Source organism: Vulpes vulpes, chromosome 13, assembly GCF_048418805.1.
Source record: "Vulpes vulpes isolate BD-2025 chromosome 13, VulVul3, whole genome shotgun sequence".
Taxonomy (NCBI): domain Eukaryota; kingdom Metazoa; phylum Chordata; class Mammalia; order Carnivora; family Canidae; genus Vulpes; species Vulpes vulpes.
Genome location: NC_132792.1, coordinates 93880932 through 93898387, shown reverse-complemented (window position 1 = coordinate 93898387; position 17456 = coordinate 93880932). Strand labels below are relative to the sequence as shown.

At 39.8% G+C, this 17456-nt stretch overlaps 1 protein-coding gene across 13 annotated transcripts in view; it reads left to right on the top strand.

Annotated features, from left to right (window-relative positions):
• The first annotated feature begins 1155 nt into the window (after positions 1-1155).
• Positions 1156-17456, top strand: part of ESCO1 (establishment of sister chromatid cohesion N-acetyltransferase 1) — a 65801-nt gene continuing 49500 nt past the window's right edge. For 3 of the 13 annotated variants that reach the window (XR_011996742.1, XR_003236195.2, XM_026006541.2), the window contains exons 1-3: positions 1156-1614; positions 13204-13303; positions 16367-16632. The gene's annotated coding sequence lies outside the window, so the exon portion shown is untranslated. Of the gene's footprint in view, positions 1615-1717; positions 1872-13203; positions 13304-16366; positions 16633-17456 lie in introns of those variants that run through there. The other 10 variants (XM_026006542.2, XR_011996743.1, XM_026006543.2 and 7 more) reach the window with 10 other exon arrangements.

The following is a 17456-nucleotide window of genomic DNA, read 5'->3' as shown; positions in this document are numbered from 1 at the left end:
GTACATATGTGTTTGCTTGACATGGCATTTATAAGGATTCCTATATTTCCGATTGTGACCAATTCAACAAGTAGAGTGGACTAGATTCCTCAGAAGCAGAGGCCTATTTTGTGGGAATGGAAACTTGTAAATATGGTCTGTGTGTGTGCACAGAATTTGAGTTACTAAAAATAAAGTGGTTTACCCACGAAAGGAAATCCCACCACTTGTCTGACAACCTAAAAGTGAAGACGAATCAAGGTGAGACAGTCGGGTACATAAACCACTTTAATCAGGTTGGCAGTCTACTCCTTAGTTGTTTCTCTCTCTCTTTAAAGATTTTATTGATTTATTCATGATAGTCACACACACACAGAGAGAGAGGGGCAGAGACACACAGGCAGAGAGAGAAGCAGGCTCCATGCACCGGGAGCCCGACGCGGGATTCGATCCCGGGTCTCCAGGATCGCACCCTGGGCCAAAGGCAGGCGCCAAACCGCGGCGCCACCCAGGGACCCATAGTTGTTTCTCCCTACCCTCATTAGAGTCATCTGGAATATGCCATTAAAGTGCATATTATCAGGAACAGGGGGTGGGGGTAGGGCCATAGACAGGTTTTTGCCAAGTAACACAGCGTATGGTGATGTGGGCAAATGGCCTCACCCATCAATACCTCTGGTTTTGGTTTCTAAAATACAGACTCCAGACGAAACGGTCAAGTCAAGCAGCTCAATAAAGTTTTGTGGGAGATGTGTTGTCAGAAAACCAGGCTTGACGTCAGGCTTGATAAGCTGAGAGCACCCTTCGGTTGTACTTAGCTTCTCAAAAGCAAGTCAGGAAGGGGGAGAGCCCGCGTATGATCATCTCTCTTCAAATTCTCAAAAGCACGAGTACCGGTTTTACCTAATCTCACAGCTCTGCAAATAAAAATGGCACAGTAAGCGTGTTCAAGAGTGTGGGAACCACGAATCCTAGTGACAGAAACCTGTGTTCTATCTTCAGAGGCTTCAAAGAAGCAAAGCTTTGTCTGAACACCCGCCATGACTAAGTCGCGTGGAACATCCTACAATTTCTCGACTCCCGCGCGCCCGCACACAAGGAGGAAAGTAGAGAGCAGGGCCCGCAACCCACACAGGGACCAGCGGCGACGCATTTCCAAGACCAACCACCAGGGCCGGGAGCGTGGGTGGCTTTACCAAGAGACGTCCGAGCAAGGGCCAGCGGCTGCCGCCGGGGGGCGCCGCCGCTCCCCTGCGAGGCTCCCACCCGCGGGGCGCGCACGCGAGGCCTCCCACTGCGCCTGCGCTGAGGGTGTACGCCGGCTTGCCTTTCCCCGACGCCCGGCAGTCCCCGCCTGGGTGAAAAACTGCGTGACACGCAGCGAGCGTGGCGGCCATCTTCCTCTTCTGGGCACGTCAGCTGAGCCTGTGACCGCTGAAGAGCGCTGCGCAAGCGCGACCAAGACGGCCACAGGTAACTCCCATCTGACGGGCGAGGCGTCGCCGTCGTCGCCGGAAGTTTGGCGTATTTGCACCGCGGGAGAGGCGGCGGTCGCGGCAGAAGCAGCTGTCTCCTGATACCCGGATGTGAGGCGATCGGCTGGCTCGCGTTGGACCCTCGGCCGGGGTGAGGAAGGTAAGGCTGTCCTCCCAACCGCCCCCCGCCCAGTGTCGCGCCGCCTGCGTCCTCACTCGGGAGCGCTGGATGACTCCCTCCCCCCCTTCCTGTCCCACCTCCTGTGTCGTTTTGCATCGTGCGCTTCTTCCGACTGCTCTGGTCCGGGCTCCTGGAGCCCCTGGGAGGGAGTGGGCGGCTCAAAGACCCTGTCGCTGGAGGTGGGCAGTCATCCTGGCGTCTCGGCTGCCGGTCGCCTCATCACCTGCCGCTGCTGGGTAGGTAGGCAGAGGTACTGAGGGGCCATGACGGAGGACCGCGGGTCAGGCCAGGGCTCCCAAGGCGGCCGACGGGGCATCCGGAACCCCGAGGTGAGGCGTGCAGCCATTGCAGCTGCTGGGGCGGTGTCGGCGCTGGCCGGCAGGTAGCCCCGGGCCTTGTCCCCGCCCTCGGCGGCGTTCCCTCCCCGCGCTTTCCGCGAGCCAGCCCCGCCAGCCGTCGCAGAGTTGCGGTCCCTGCGGCTTGCTCCTCCGCCTTCGCCGCCGGCCGCTGACCCGGCCTGAACCTTGAGGCCTCTGCAGTCTGCGGGGTGCTATGTGGGGCTCTTGGAGGGGAGCAGTGGCCCGGGTCCAAGGTCAACGAGTAATTCAGGTTGGACTTGAAGGTCGGGGCACAGGTAGGGCTGATCTGGAGTAGAAATGGGTGCATTGAAGGCCATAGTGAAGTTTATAGGGATAGATGCGGGCAGAAGGGATTGGGTCCTTTATTTTGGTCACTGTTCGTTCATAAGATTATTTACAAGGTGAGGGGGGGCGCTTTTTTTTTTTTTTTTTTAATTCAGGCGGAATGGGATAGCGAGTCCAGAAATTAGAGAAGTCTTCCCATCCCCCACCTCTCATCTCCCCATCCCCCCCACCTCTAAATTTGAGTTCCTGGAAACCCTGGCGCAGGTACTGTATTTTCCGGGGGCGGGCAGGGCGCAGAAGGAGTTAAATCGTTGTGCTTTGAGGAGTACTGTGAACCTTTTTAGGTAGTTGAAACGGGATTCTTTGAGCAGGAAGTAATTGCAGCACCCAGTATTTAACTAGTATTATCACATAATGTTTCAGTGAATAATGAACTTTCGCAAAAACCAATGAAAGAGGGCCACTTAGTGGAATGAATAGTAAGATGTGAGTGGGTTTTGCTTTTCCTCCTTTAATTTTAAAAAGCTAAGTAACACGGATTTCAGTTTAAAACCTAGTTGCAGTGAACTCTGGTACTTTCAGTCTCTCTTTTTGTTGGGTCCTTAGTTTCTGCTTTTCATAAGGCATCTACGACAATGGAACGATTTTTAATTTGAACAACTTAAAACTTCTCGTTATGGAATTAGATATGCGAGTAGGATGAAAAGTGCTTAAAAACCGCTTAATTTGGAAGCTGCAGATTCAGGCCTAGAGCATGTAAGGAAATCAGAAAACTTTCTCCTTTTTAGGCAGAATGCAGTATAGATTATATATATATATATAATTATATATATAATTTTGGTTAGATGTGTGACTTCGGAAGTACCCTTCTTAGAACAAAACTTGCCTTGGCTTATAAGCTTCTGTCCACCCTAATCATCCTGGCTTAGGAAGATTTGCTATCCTGTCTCATTGGTCCATATTACAATTCTGTAATGAACAATGATTTTTTTTAACATCAGACTCATTTATACAAAGTTTGTGCTACGCATTTAAATCAATAAATTATGCTTCCAAAAGGAAGGAAAAAAAGCCCTAATTAATAAATAACATTACCCCCCATTGCTGGATGCCTTTTATAGCTTGGTAATTTATTACAGCATGGGCTGATTGTATTTATTGTAATAATGATGGTAACTAGCAGTGCACGTTTGAAAATATTTTTTTTTAAGATTTTTAAAATTTATTTATTCATGAGAGACACAGAGAGAGGGGCTGAGACATAACGCAGAGGGAGAAGCAGGCTCCCTGCTCCATCCCTGGACCTGGGGATTAGGCCCTGAGCCACTCAGGCATCCTAATGATTTTTTTTTTAAGATTATTTATTTATTTATTCATGAGAGACAGAGAGAGAGAGAGAGGGAGAGAGAGAGAGAGAGAGAGAGGGACAGAGACACAGACAGAGGGAGAAGCAGACTCCACGCAGGGAGTCTGACATGGGACTCGATCCCAGGTCTTCAGGATCAGGCCCTGGACTGAAGGCAGCGCTAAGTCGCTGAGCCACCTGGGCTGCCCTTTGTTGTTGTTTTTAATAGTTAAAATATTTTTCCATGATTTTGGGGGGGCAGATTTAGGTTCCATGTAGAGTTCTTTGATTAACCTTTATTGAAGGTGATAAGAAGTTTTTTAAGATGGGAGTTTGAAATAAGCTCTAGTAAAATTGTTATTGTAGGTAATTCATTTAAGGACTGTGTTACCCTTCAGCAGCCCAAATTTTTCTGTGCATCTTTTTCTTGATGTAGTGAAAGTTCTTTGTCTCTATTTCTGTATAAGTTCTATGTTATAGCTGTATCATACTACTGTAGTACCTTTTGGCAGATGGATAATTCTGCTAGCTTGACCATCCTTTTTTTTTTGAGGGAGCTGTATGTTATGCTTAATTGCATTATGGTACATCTGGAGAAAGCAGTATTTATGTCTTCTGCTTTCTTCAGCTTACTTCAAAAACATTTATGGCTGCAAATGTGAGATTCGGAGAGAGGAAATAAAGTGGAGTATTAAATATTATTTTAAAGAAGTGGCTCTCAGACTTTTTGGCTTAGGATCTCTTTACACTCTTAAATTATCTAGGATTCCAAGTAGCTTTTGTTTATATGGCTTACGTCTATTGGTAATTCTTGCAATCTAAGTTATTTTAAATATTTAATTCATTTAACCACAGCTAATAACCTAATTACAGGTTAGTATAAATAACATTTTTTAATGAAAAACAATTATTTTCCAAAACAAAAATTTAGCGAAAGAATGGCAACTGTTTTACATTTCTGTAAAACAAAACGCAGAGGGACTGAGACATCTCTTTACCATTGGCCTAATGGAAAATGGCTAGATTTTTCTATCAATTTTTGCACTCAGTCTTATGTTATTCTGGTTGAAGTGTATGAAGAAAATTCAGCTTCACACCAAATATGTTGGGAAGAGTACATTAATTATTTTTTCAGATAATTGTGATATTTTTCTTTGATTCTACAACAAAACTCAACAAGTGGTAATTTCTTAAAGGTTAATTGCAACGTGGAATCTGAAATCAGCTCTATATACTTTTTATACAATGTTGTGTTTAAAAATCATTGGTCTGTTTTGCACTTTAATCTTTTACTCAGTGATTTTGTTTATTTTATTTTATTTTATTTTATTTTATTTTATTTATTTATTTATGATAGTCACAGAGAGAGAGAGAGAGAGAGAGAGAGAGGTAGAGACATAGGCAGGGGGAGAAGCAGGCTCCATGCACCAGGAGCCCGACGTGGGATTCGATCCCGGGTCTCCAGGATCGCGCCCTGGGCCAAAGGCAGGTGCCAAACCGCTGCGCCACCCAGGGATCCCCTACTCAGTGATTTTGATTTAATGTACCCCCTCAGAGGATCTCTGGAATCCCCATAGTCCCCATATCATGCCTTGAGAACTATTGCTTTAATGTAAATAATTCAGTAGTTTAGAGTGAATGTAGTTACTGAAGCTGAAAGGGGTAATGATAGTATAGAAGTGAAGTTGTCAAATAGTTAAGGGAAACCAGGGGTAACTAAGGTAAATATTTTCTTTTTTATGCTTTCTATAAGAAATACTATTGTATCCGTAATATTAATGTTTATAACTAATTTTTAGTGTATTTATTAACAAGTGCTTATGATGTGCCAGGAGCTCTTTTAAAGAGTTTATATTAGGGAATATTTCTTTTGTATCATCTTTGGTGATGGTTAAGAGAAAGGCAAATATAACTTAGCTTCTTTTCCTACAGATAGTACAGTCTTCCTGATGTATTATTTATAATGCAGATACAGTTCCATTTTATTTTATTTTGTTTTATGTTTAAGTAAGCTCTAGGTCCCAGCATGGGGCTTGAACTTACCACTTGGAGTTCAAGAGTGGCATGCTCTCCTGACTCTCCTAGCCAACCAGGTGCTATCTATCTATTCGTTAATTTTATTTTTTTACTTTTTAATCTTTTATTTATTTATTTTTAAAAATACTTTATTTATTTATTCATGAGAGACACAGAGAGAAGGCAGAGACATAGGCAGAGGGAGAAGCAGGCTCCTCACAGGGAGCCCAATGTGGGACTTGATTCCAGGACCCCAGGATCACGCCCTGAGCCAAAGGCAGACACTCATCTGAGCCACCGGTGTCCCCAATGTCTAACTTTAAAGATTTTATTTCTTTGAGAAAGAGAGAGAGTGCTGGCGGGGAGCAGAGGGAGAGGGCGGAAGCCGACTCCCTGCTGAGCAGGAAGCTCAATGCCTGCTCCACGAAGGGCTTGATCTCAGGACCCTGATATAGTGACCTGAGCTGAAGGCAGACACTTAAGGGATTGAGCCACCTAGGTACCCCTCCAGTCTCTCATTTCAATATTTTTATCACCCCAAGAAGTCCCACGCCTATACTAGTGTGTCGTTCATTTCCATTCCTTCCTAGCCCTTTACTACCAGCAAGCCATTTGTTTTTATAGATTTGTCTGTTCTGGACATTTCATATAAATTGAATCATATAACATGTGATCTGGACATTTTATGTAAATTTGATCATACAACATAATCTTTTGTGACTAGCTTCTTTTACTTAGCATAATGTTCTGTGTAGCTTGTATGAGTACTTCATTCCAGTTTTTGGCTAAATACAATCTGTTATATGTGTATACCACATTCTGTTTATTCGTTTATCAGTTGATGGACATTTAGATTGTGTCCACTTTTTGACTGTTACGAATAATGCTGCTTTGAACATTTGTGTACAAGTTATTTTGTAGATGTAATCAGATTCACTTTCAAGCTTTCCCAACATTTTACATAAACAATATTTATTTTTTATTTCACAGGTGATAAGTATGTTCATTTTTGATGTGAAAGATACAAACGTTACCTAAACCCTTAAGTAAAATGTGAAAGTATTCTTTGTGTACTCTTTCATCTCCATCTTTAACACTGTTAATGTTTTAATGTATATGCTTTCAGTGTGTTTTCTCTGTGTTAGCACAATTGTATATGACACATTCATTTATTTCTTTCTTGGAAAATTATATTTATGCAGTTTGTACTTTTTATTTCTAATTATTTTTTAAAAAAGATTTTATTTATTAGAGAGAGAGAGAGGGAGAGAGCATGATCAGGGTAGGGGAGAGGAGCAGAGGATGAGGGAGAAGCAGACTTCTTGCTAAGCGGGGAGTCCAACGAGAGGCTTGATTGATCCCAGGACCCTGAGATCATGACGTGAGCTGAAGGCAGACGCTTAACTGACTGAGTCACCTAGATGATCATAGATCTGTGTTGGCATTCTATTTTTCTTTTTTTGGGCATTTGGGCTGTTTTGGATATTTTTGTGATGTAAATGCTTCTGTTTCATCATTGTTGTCATTATATAAATTGTCCCCCCCCTTTTTTTTTTGGCTTTGTTTTCCTGATGTGGGTGGATGGTGGTATAATAAATTGTGGAGGATGAGCATAGTAGAATGACGGTTGAATTTAAGATACCTTTAAGAAATCAGGATGGAGATGTCTAGTAGGCTGTTGGGTATCCCGAGTAGCACTAGGGATGGAGATTTTCTTGGGGATCTGATTGTGTCTTAACAGTTTATAGGCAATAATTGGAGAAATTGATGTTTTTGGATAAATTATCTAGTGAGTGTCTTTTGTAATGAGAGGACAAAACCTTGGAATGCTAATTTATAAGAGTCTGGTAGAAGAAGAGAATTTTAAAAATTAAGGAAGTTGTCCATATCTATCTGGCTTTTGTTTTTGTAAGCTCTATGTCCAGCATAGGGCTTGAACTCACGACCCCTAGATCAAGAGTCGAACCCGAAATCAAGAGTTGGATGCTCTACTGACTGAGCCAGATGGGGCCCCCTTCTCCTTTTTTAAAGTAAACTCTAGGGATGCTTGGGTGGCTCAGAGGTTGAGCATCTGCCTTTGGCTCAGAGTGATCCCGCAGGGAGCCTGCTTCTCCCTCTGCCTCTGCCTCCGCCTCTCTGGGTCTCTCATGAATGAATAAATAAAAACTTTAAAAAAACAAACAAAAAAAACGGGGTACCTGGGTGGCTCAGGTGGTTAAGTGTCTGCCTTCAGATTAGCTCATGATCTCAGGGTCCTGGGAATCAAGCCCTATATCAGGCTTCTGGCTCAGCAGGGAGCCTGCTTCTCCCTCTCCCTCTGCCTGTCACTCCCCCTACTTATGCACTTTCATTTTCTGTCAGACAAATAAATAAAATCTTAAAAAAAAAAAAAAACTGTTGTAGAATCCAACTCAGTATACCTTTCAATCCCACCCTCAGTTCTAAAAATCAAATATTTTTCAGACAGTAACAAATGTCCCCTGAGAGGCAAAATCACCCTTGTTTGAGCATTTGGCTTACCTTCTTTTCAATTCCTCTAGCAGTAGTGTCTGTTAGGTAAGCAAAATGCTGGAGCTGCACAAGTCTCAGCAACCTTCTGTGTTCCTGCACTATATTCAAGTTTCTGTAAGGCTTAGTGTTTGGTGATTCCTGTTCTTTCTTTCCACAAACTTTGGCTCTATAAATGGAGTCTTTGCTTTCTTATTTCTCTGTGTATCCTGCCAATTCATTCACCCACTATTTAAGGTAATCCAAGTATTTCTCATGTTCTAAAACCTCCTAAAAACACTTAGAGATTAAAAAACATTTTAAGTAACAAAGTTTAAGCTAATTACTGCTAACCAAAAATGTAAAATGTCACAACTGAAGCAAAGATAGACCATTAATAGAGAATGCTACAGAAAATATACACAGTAACACAAGGTACTGCCCCTAACAAGTTTTTCCAAACATTCAAAGCCTTAATTTCTTTTATACAAATGGCTCCAAACTATGTAGGTAACATTCTCATCAGCTTATTTTAAGTGGCATATATGGTTGGGGATAAAAAAATTTTTTGTAAGAACAAAACTAAAAAAAGGACTATAAGCCCCAACCAATAATTTTAGCAACAGGATACCCACTATCATCAATATTTATCCTAAGAAGAGAAGCAGAAATACCACTGTAAAAATTATATTCAGAATCAATCAACTTGATAGAAAAAACAAACTGTAAAACTGCTGTAATTTTCTCAAATTGGTAATAGTGATTCAGTAAAATTCAGCATTACTTAAAACTCTAAAAAACCTAGATATGGGGGCCCGGGCTAGCTCAGTTGGTAGAGCATGTGACTCTTGATCTGAGGTCATAAGTTTGAGCTCCATGTTGGGATTAGTTTTTTTTTTTTTCTAAGAGTTTATTTTATTTATTTTTAAAAAGATTTTATTTATTTATTCATGAGAGACACAGAGAGGCAGAGACAGAGGCAGAAGGAGAAGCAGGCTTCATGCAGGGAGCCCAATATGGGACTTGACCCCAGGATCATGCCCTGAGCTGAAGGCAGACACTCAACTGCTGAGCCACCCAGGCACCCCAAGATTTTATTTATTAATTCATGAGAGACACACACAGAGAGGCAGAGACATAGGCAGAGGGAGAAGCAGGCTCCTCTCAGTGAGCCTAATGTAGGACTCGATCCCTGGACCCCAGGATCACAACCTGAGCAAAGGCAGACGCTCAACCGCTGGGCCACCCAGGTGTCCCGTTCTTGCCATTTTTATTCAGCATTGTACTGGAGGGTCTAGCCAGGGAAATTAAGCAAGAAAAAGATATATAGGCATCCAAATTGGGTGATGGGCATTCAGGAGGGCCTATGATGTGATGAGCAATGGGTGTAGAACACATCTGTAACTAATTGAATTTTTAAAAATCAAATAACAAATAAAAGTGATACAGAACTGTAAAAAAAATAAAGTAAAATAAGGGCATCCAGATTGGAAAGGAGAAATAAGGGTAGCCCCGGTGGCGCAGCGGTTTAGTGCTGCCTGCAGCCCGGGGTGTGATCCTGGAGACCCGGGATCGAGTCCCACGTCGGGCTTCCTGCATGGAGCCTGCTTCTCCCTCTGCCTGTGTCTCTGCCTCTCTCTCTCTCTGTGTGACCATCATAAATAAATAAAAATTAAAAAAAAAAAACAAAAGAATTGGAGAAAATATCTCTAAGCCATACACCTGCTCAGAGGGTAATATTTAGATAAAGAATTGTTAGAAACTCAATAATAAAAAGGAAAACAACCCAATTTTAAAAATGAGGAAAGGATTTGAATATATGTTTCTGCAGAGAAGAAATACAAATGGCCAATAAGCTCACAAAATGAAGCTAATTGGGGCATCTGGGTAGCTCAGTTGGTTAAATAAGCATCTGACTTCAGCTCAGGTCATGATCCTGGAGTCCTGGGATCAAGCCCCACATTGGGCTCCCTGTTTCTCATCTGTTCATGCTCTTTCTGCTCTTTCTCAAATAAATAAAACTGGAAAAAAAAAAGGTGCTCACTTAATTAGTCATTAGGATAATGCAAATCAAAAGTACAATGAGATAGCACTTTACACCCAAAAGGATGACTAAAGTTTAAAAAGAATAGTAAAAAAATGCTGACAAGGATGTAAAAAAATTGGAACCCTCATACATGGCTGGGGGAAATGTAAAATGATACTTCTGGTTTGGAAAAGTCTTTCTAAAATGGTAGAATTACCATATGGTCCAGCAGTCATACTTCTTGGTATATAGCCAAGAGACTGGAAACCTGTGTTTACACAAAAACTCATTAGGGTTGTTCATAGCATAATTTGTGACAGCCACAAAGTAGGAACAATCTGTCAAACATTCATGAACTGATGAATAGTTAAACAAAACATATTCATACAGTGGAATAGTATTCACCCATAAAAATAACAGGTCATTACCGATACATGCTATAATGTTATTTGAGCTCTGAAAACATGGTTAAGTGAAAGAAGCCAGTCACAAGAGGCCACATGTTGTATGATTCCACTTATATGCAACATCTGAAATAGTCAAATCCATAAAAGGTAGATTTGTAGTTACCAGGGCCTGAAGGGAGAGGGGAATGGGGAATGACTTTTAATGAGCATGTTTTTTGTTTTTTTTTTGGAGGATTTTTTTGAGGTCTTGAAAATGTTCTGGAATTAAATACTGGCAATTGTTATACAACTCGAATATACTATACTAAAATCCATGAAATTGTATATTATAAATGGTGAATTTTGTGGTAAGGAATTATATGTCAGTCATAAAGTATTTCTTTAAAATTTTTAAAAAATAATTTCAGAGTAGGGGAGGATCAGAAGGAGAAGGAGAGAGAATCTCAAGCAGATTTCTCTGCTGAGTGTGGAGCCCAACTCAGGGCTCAATCCCACAACCCTGAGATCGTGACCTGAGCTGAAATCAAGAGTTGGACACTCAATTTGACTGAGCCACCCAGGCTCCCCGGTCATAAAATGTTTTTTAAGGGATGTCTGGGTGGCTCAGTGGTTGAGCGTCTGCCTTCGGCTCAGGGCATGATCCTGGAGTCTTGGGATCGAGTCCTGCATCAGGCTCCCTGCATGGAGCCTGCTTCTCCCTCTGCCTATGTCTCTGCCTCTCTCTTTTTGTCTCTCTCATGAATAAATAAATAAATCCTTTTTAAAAAAGTTTTTTAAAAAATGACTTTAATGTTAAAATATATTGAGTGACGTACAATCCAAATAATTTTTTTCCCTTTCTATTTAAATTTTTTTTATAATCATGGTGCACCTGGGTAGCTCAGTTAAGCATCTACCTTTGACTCAGGTCGTGATCTCCAGGTCCTAGGATTGAGCCCCATGTTGACTCAGCAGGGAGTCAGCTTCTCTTTCTCCCTCTGCCACCCTGCTCCCTGCTTGTGCACTCTCTCTTAAGTAAACAAATACAATCTTAAGATGTAAAAAAAAAAAAAAATCAAAATATTTAAATGATTAAAATTTGAGTACATTTTATTATAAAGCACCATGGGAAATTGTATGTACTCAGTCTTGGGTACTTTCTAATGAGCCTTGTAAGATTTCTTTCTGTAGTAAAATATAAATGTTACCTTAGGTTTTCTGAAGTGGTTATTTAATGTAAAGCTTAATTATTGGTTTTTGACCCTGATATTTTCTTTAGGATTATATTAATAAGCTAGGTCTGGGGTGTAGGAAGGAGGAGTCTTATCAGTTTGCTAACGGGTGAGAGGGTGCATTTCAGTTCTTGATTGCAAGATTTTATTTAAGGGTTATGAAGAAAAGGGGGTTTATTAAGTTCTGTAATGCTAGGTTAGTGATAGTTCAGCATGAGGGGCAAACTTAAGTTGAAGTAGTTCTTAGCACACTTGAATAGGTGATTGATAATTACTGTAGAGTTGTGTATCAGTTTAACTCTCTTCTAAGGTAGGTCTCTGTTAAATCTATTATTAGAATATTTAGAAATTGTGAGGAACTGTTAAATCTATTATTAGAATATTTAGAAATTGTGAGGAATAGATATAAAAGAAGATATATAATCATTTAAAAATTATAGTTCTTAGTGGTAAAGTAATAAAAGATGAGAAATGAGGTTTTTTAAATTATATTTCTGGGGCTTAATGTTTGGTAAGTTTAGGGCTTCTCAGATAATTGTGATATACAGCAAGAGTACAGCTCTTGCTGTATAAGAAACTGCCCTAGAGGGCAGCCCCGGTGGTGCAGTGGTTTGGCGCCACCTGCAGCCTGGGGTGTGATCCTGGGGACCCGGGATCGAGTCCCACATCGGGCTCCCTGCATGGAGCCTTCTTCTCCCTCTGCCTGTGTCTCTGCCTCTTTCTCTCTGTGTCTATGAATAAATAAATAAAATCTTAAAAAAAAAAAAAGAAACTGCCCTAGAACTCAATAAATAGCAGTTATTTATTCTTGATCATGCATTTTCAGAGCAGCAGTGGGTTAGGTGACTTAGGTTAGGCTTGGCTGGGCAGCTCTGGGTGTGGGTAGGCTTTATTTCTCACTGTGGGTTGGGCTTGGCACCTCATTTGCGATTTGGCTCAGTTCTACTGTATGTCTTTATTTTGGGGTCTATGCTGAAGGGCTGCCTTCATCTACCTGAAATTCTTTTCATGATGAGGGCCGGGGTACAAGAGGGCAAGCCCGACTGCACAAAGACCTTTCAAACCTCTGTGTGCATCATTGCTGCTAATATACCATTGTTAGATAGGTAGGGTTATGGGGGCAGGGAGGTATACTCTGCCCACCATGAGGCCAAAGGAAGACCTGTGACCAAACTTAGCACCAGTTGGGAAGGAAAATAGACTCCTTCCATGGAGAGGAGGTTTGTAGGTGATGATTATATTTGAAGAAAATCTTAATTTATTATATGGTGTAAAAATGAAATATATGATGCTTTGTCATTCATTAGTTGTTTACTTAGTCTAGCTTAATCTTAAGTTCTAATATACGAGTTTGTAGACAATAGTACTTTTATATTTTCATGTGTTTTAATAGATTGTTTTACTTTAGTTAATAGGATTTTTTTTTTTTAAGATTAGTTCCCAAACACAGGAAGTTATTAGAAGCATCATTCATTGGAAACATCATCAGTCAACTTAAAGAAACAGTGATATGTGATTTCTGTCTTAGTAAGGTAAGTGGCTTATACTTTCATAATTTAGTGCCTTCTGAGATGAATTAGTCAGTGTGCCAAATATACTTTATATTTCCAGAGAAATATAACATGTTTTAATTTTTTAAGTTGGTTATATGTCTACATAATAAAACATTTGAGTGGATATATAGTGAAAAGTAAGCTTTTTCACTATCCTGACACTTGGTTTTGTAGTTCTCTTTCCAAGAAATCACCACTATGTCTTATGTATCTTTCCATACCTATTGTGTGTTTACACAATCATTTCCTTTCTCCCACTCTTTTTCTAAGAACTTGCTATTTTTACCCTGTTCTGCACCTTGCTTTTTTTTGGTTTAATAATGTTTCTTGGTTGCAGGTATAGAGCCGAATCAGTTACTTACAGCACTATTTTTTTTGACAGCTTTATTAAAGTATAATTTATGTACAGTGAGCTTCACTCTTTTAAACTGTACAATTTCAAAAAAATAAACTGTACAATTTCATGTATTTTGACAGATAAATGCACTCTTGAAACTGCCATTATAGTCAAAACACAGAACATTTCCATTGCTTCCAAAAATCTGTCTCTCTCTCCTCTTTTGACACTAGGGAATGACTCATCTGCTGTCTTACTGTAGTTTACAGTTGACCCTTGAACAATATGGGTTTGAATTGTATGGATCCACTTAGATGCAGATTTTTTTTCAATAAATGTCTTGAAAAATTTTTTTTTGAGATTTGTGGCAATTTGAAAAAAACTTGCAGATAAACCATGTAACTTAGAAATATTGAAAAATTAAAAAGTTAAGTGTTTCATGAATACATAAAATATATGTAGTTATCTCATAAAATATTCACAGATCTGTTAATAAATGTTAAGATTTATTAAAATGTATGCACACACAGACTGTAGGTTGCATCATTTACAGTCAAAAGAAATGTAAATATGCAGTATTAAATCATAACTGCTAAAATTAACTATAGTATGTACTCTTCTACTGTAATAATTTCATAGCCATCTCATGTTGCTGTTGTGGTGAGCTCAAGTGTTTGAGTCTGCTTAAAACCCTGTGATGCTAATCATTTCTGTGTGAGCAGTTTGTCTCTCCAGTAAATTGTATCACTGTAAAAAAGTGATCTCTGCAGTTTTTGCATATTTTTCATCGTGTTTAGTGCAATACTGTAAACCTTGAACAATACCATGGGATCCATATGAAGTGCCACTAGTGGTGCTGGAAGTGCTCCCAAGAAGCAGGGAAAAGTCATGACATTACAAGAAAATTTGAATTTCTTGATAAAGTACCATAGATTGTAGGCCTGCAGCTACAGTTGCCCTTCAGTTCAAGATAAATGAATCTAGTTTAAGGACCGTTGTAGGAAAAGAGAAGGAAATTCGTGAAGCTGTTGTTATAGTTATGCCTGAAGGCATCAAAACCTTGTACTTTTTGAAATACCTATTTATCTTGTATTGAAAATGCAGCTTTTATGTGAATGCAGGATTGCTGTAAGAAAGGCATACCTGTAGACTCATATGATTTGAGAAAAGATAAGGTCGTTATATGACAACTTAAAGCAAAAGGAAGGTGAAGGGTTCTAAAGCTGGAGAATTTAGTGCCAGCAAAGGATGGTTTGATAATTTTAGAAAGAGATTTGACTTTTAAAATGTCAGGAAAACAGAGGAAGCAGCTTCTGCTGACCAAGAGGCAGCAGATGAGTTTCCAGATGCCATTAAGGAAATCATTGAGGAGAAAGAATATTTGCCTGAACGGGTTTTTTAATATAGATCCAAGCCTCATTCTGGGGAAAAAAAAAAAGCCACAAAGGACATTTTAGTAAGGAAGAAAAATAAGCCTTGGGATTTAAGGCAGAGGGGGATAGGCTAATTCTACTGTTTTGTGCAAATGCAATTGGATTTATGATGAGGCCTGTCTTATGTATAAAGCTGCTAATCTCCAAATCTTGAAGGGAAAAGCAAAACACCAGCTGCCAGACATTTTTTTTAAACTAATCTCTTCGTCCAAGGTGAGGCTCGAACTCATGACTTGGAGATCAAGAGTCTCATGCTCTACTGACTGAGCCAGCTAGGGGCACCTCAGACTCTTAGTTGTACATCAAAAAGGCCTGGACAATGAGAAACCATTTTCGGGATTGATTCCATCAATACTTTGTCCCTTAAGTTAGGAAGTACCTTTCCAGTAAGGCACTGTCTTTTAAAGTTCTTTTGATCTTAGTCAATGTCCTTGGGCATCCAGAATCCAATAAGTTCAAACCAAAGGCATCAAAGTGGTCTACTTGCCCCCAAACACAACATCTCTAATTTAGCCTCTAGATTAGGAGGTCTTCAGGACTTTTAAGGCTTATCACACATGGTACTCTGTAGAAAGAATTTTCAGCATTATGGAAAAGAACCCTGATAGACCATCATGAAAGTCTAGAAGGATTGCATCATTGAAGATGGCATCATTGTTTATAGAATAAGCCGTGAAAATCAGGAACCCAAAACAGTAGATTCCTGCAGGAGAAAAATGTATCTAGAAGTTGTGTATGACTTCACAGAATTTACAACAGAGCCAATAAAGGAAATCATGAAGGAAATGGTAGATGTGGCAAAAAGGTGGGGGTGTGTGAAAATTTTTAAGATACAGATCTTGGAGAAATTCAAGAGCTAATAGATGCCACACAAAAGGAATTAACAGAAGATGCCTTAATGCGGGTAAGCACATCTGAACCAGTGCCAGATGATGAAGAAGAAGATGTGGATGAAGCAGTGCCAAGAAAACAGATTGACATTAGACAGTCTGGCAGAAGAATTCTAATTATTCAAGACTGCTTTTGACTTTTTATAGGACATGGACCCTTCTATGATATGGGGACTGAAGCTAAAGCAAATGGTAGAAGGATTGGTACTGTATAGAAACATTTTTAAAGAGATGAAAAAGCAAAACAGTCAGACATATTACAGTGTATTTCCATAAAGTTACACCAAGTTGGCTTGCCTCTTCTGCCTCCCTTTTCACCTTCACCTTTTCTGCTATCCCTGAGACACCAAGACCAACCCCTCCTCTTCCTCCTCCTCCTCAGCCTACTTATTGTGAAGAGTGAAAACAAGGATGAAGACATTTATGACGATCCACTTCCATTTAATGAATAGTAAATAATCATCATGCCATACAGTTAATAAATTTACCTGTTGTGTGTGTGTCTTCGTGTGAAAATCTTATAACTGTATGGCAAGAACTGTCTGAGACGTTTTTTGTCATCATCATCATTGCTTAAGTATTCATCGTGTAGAAAATCATGACAAGACTTATGTGGAAGTGGATAGCCTATCCTTACATAGGCATAAGGTGAGTGATATTTAATATAAAATTAATAATGTGTTTTCTTACTGTTTTGTAACTTTCAAAGAATTACTGTACAGTATGCTTCTGTCTCTTTGTAATTGGCGTATCTCTATATCTGCCTGTCATCACAGGTAAGTGGTTTTTAGAAAAAATGTGTTTCCAATATATTAATGAGTATGACTGTAATACTGTATGACATATAAGTTATATGATTTATTCATTAGTGTATTTGCTAGTCCAGCGTGAAGCAATTGATCAGTTATACTAGGCTACTATAAAGCAGTCATATTGCTGCTTCATTACAGTGTGTAAATTGTTATATCTGTAAGTAAACGTGAATTTTTTTTTTCACGATATCTTTTCACTTTTGATGTGTACTGTTAATAGGAGCATGTAACCTTTATAGTGTTTTATATTATTTAGGACAATATGGGTGTAGGTCCTGACAGATGATTAATTTTGTAAAAGGATGATGTAAATTTATGCTATCAACAAATACTGTACAGTACTATAAATTTATTTTCTTTTCCTTATGATTTTCTTAGCATTTTCTTTTCTCTAGCTTTATTTTAAAAATATAGTTTATAATGCATATACCACAAAATATGTATTAATTGACTGTTAATGTTATTGATACGGCTTCTGGTCAACAGTAGGCTAGGCTATGTTAGTAGTTTTGGGGAGAGTCAAAAGTTAAATGCAGATTCTTGACTGTGCTGGGGTTTGGCTCTCAACTCCTGCTTTGTTCAAGGGTCAACTATAGTTACTTTTTCCAGAATTGTAAGTGGAATCATACATTATGTACTCTTTTTGGCCAGCTTTTTTCA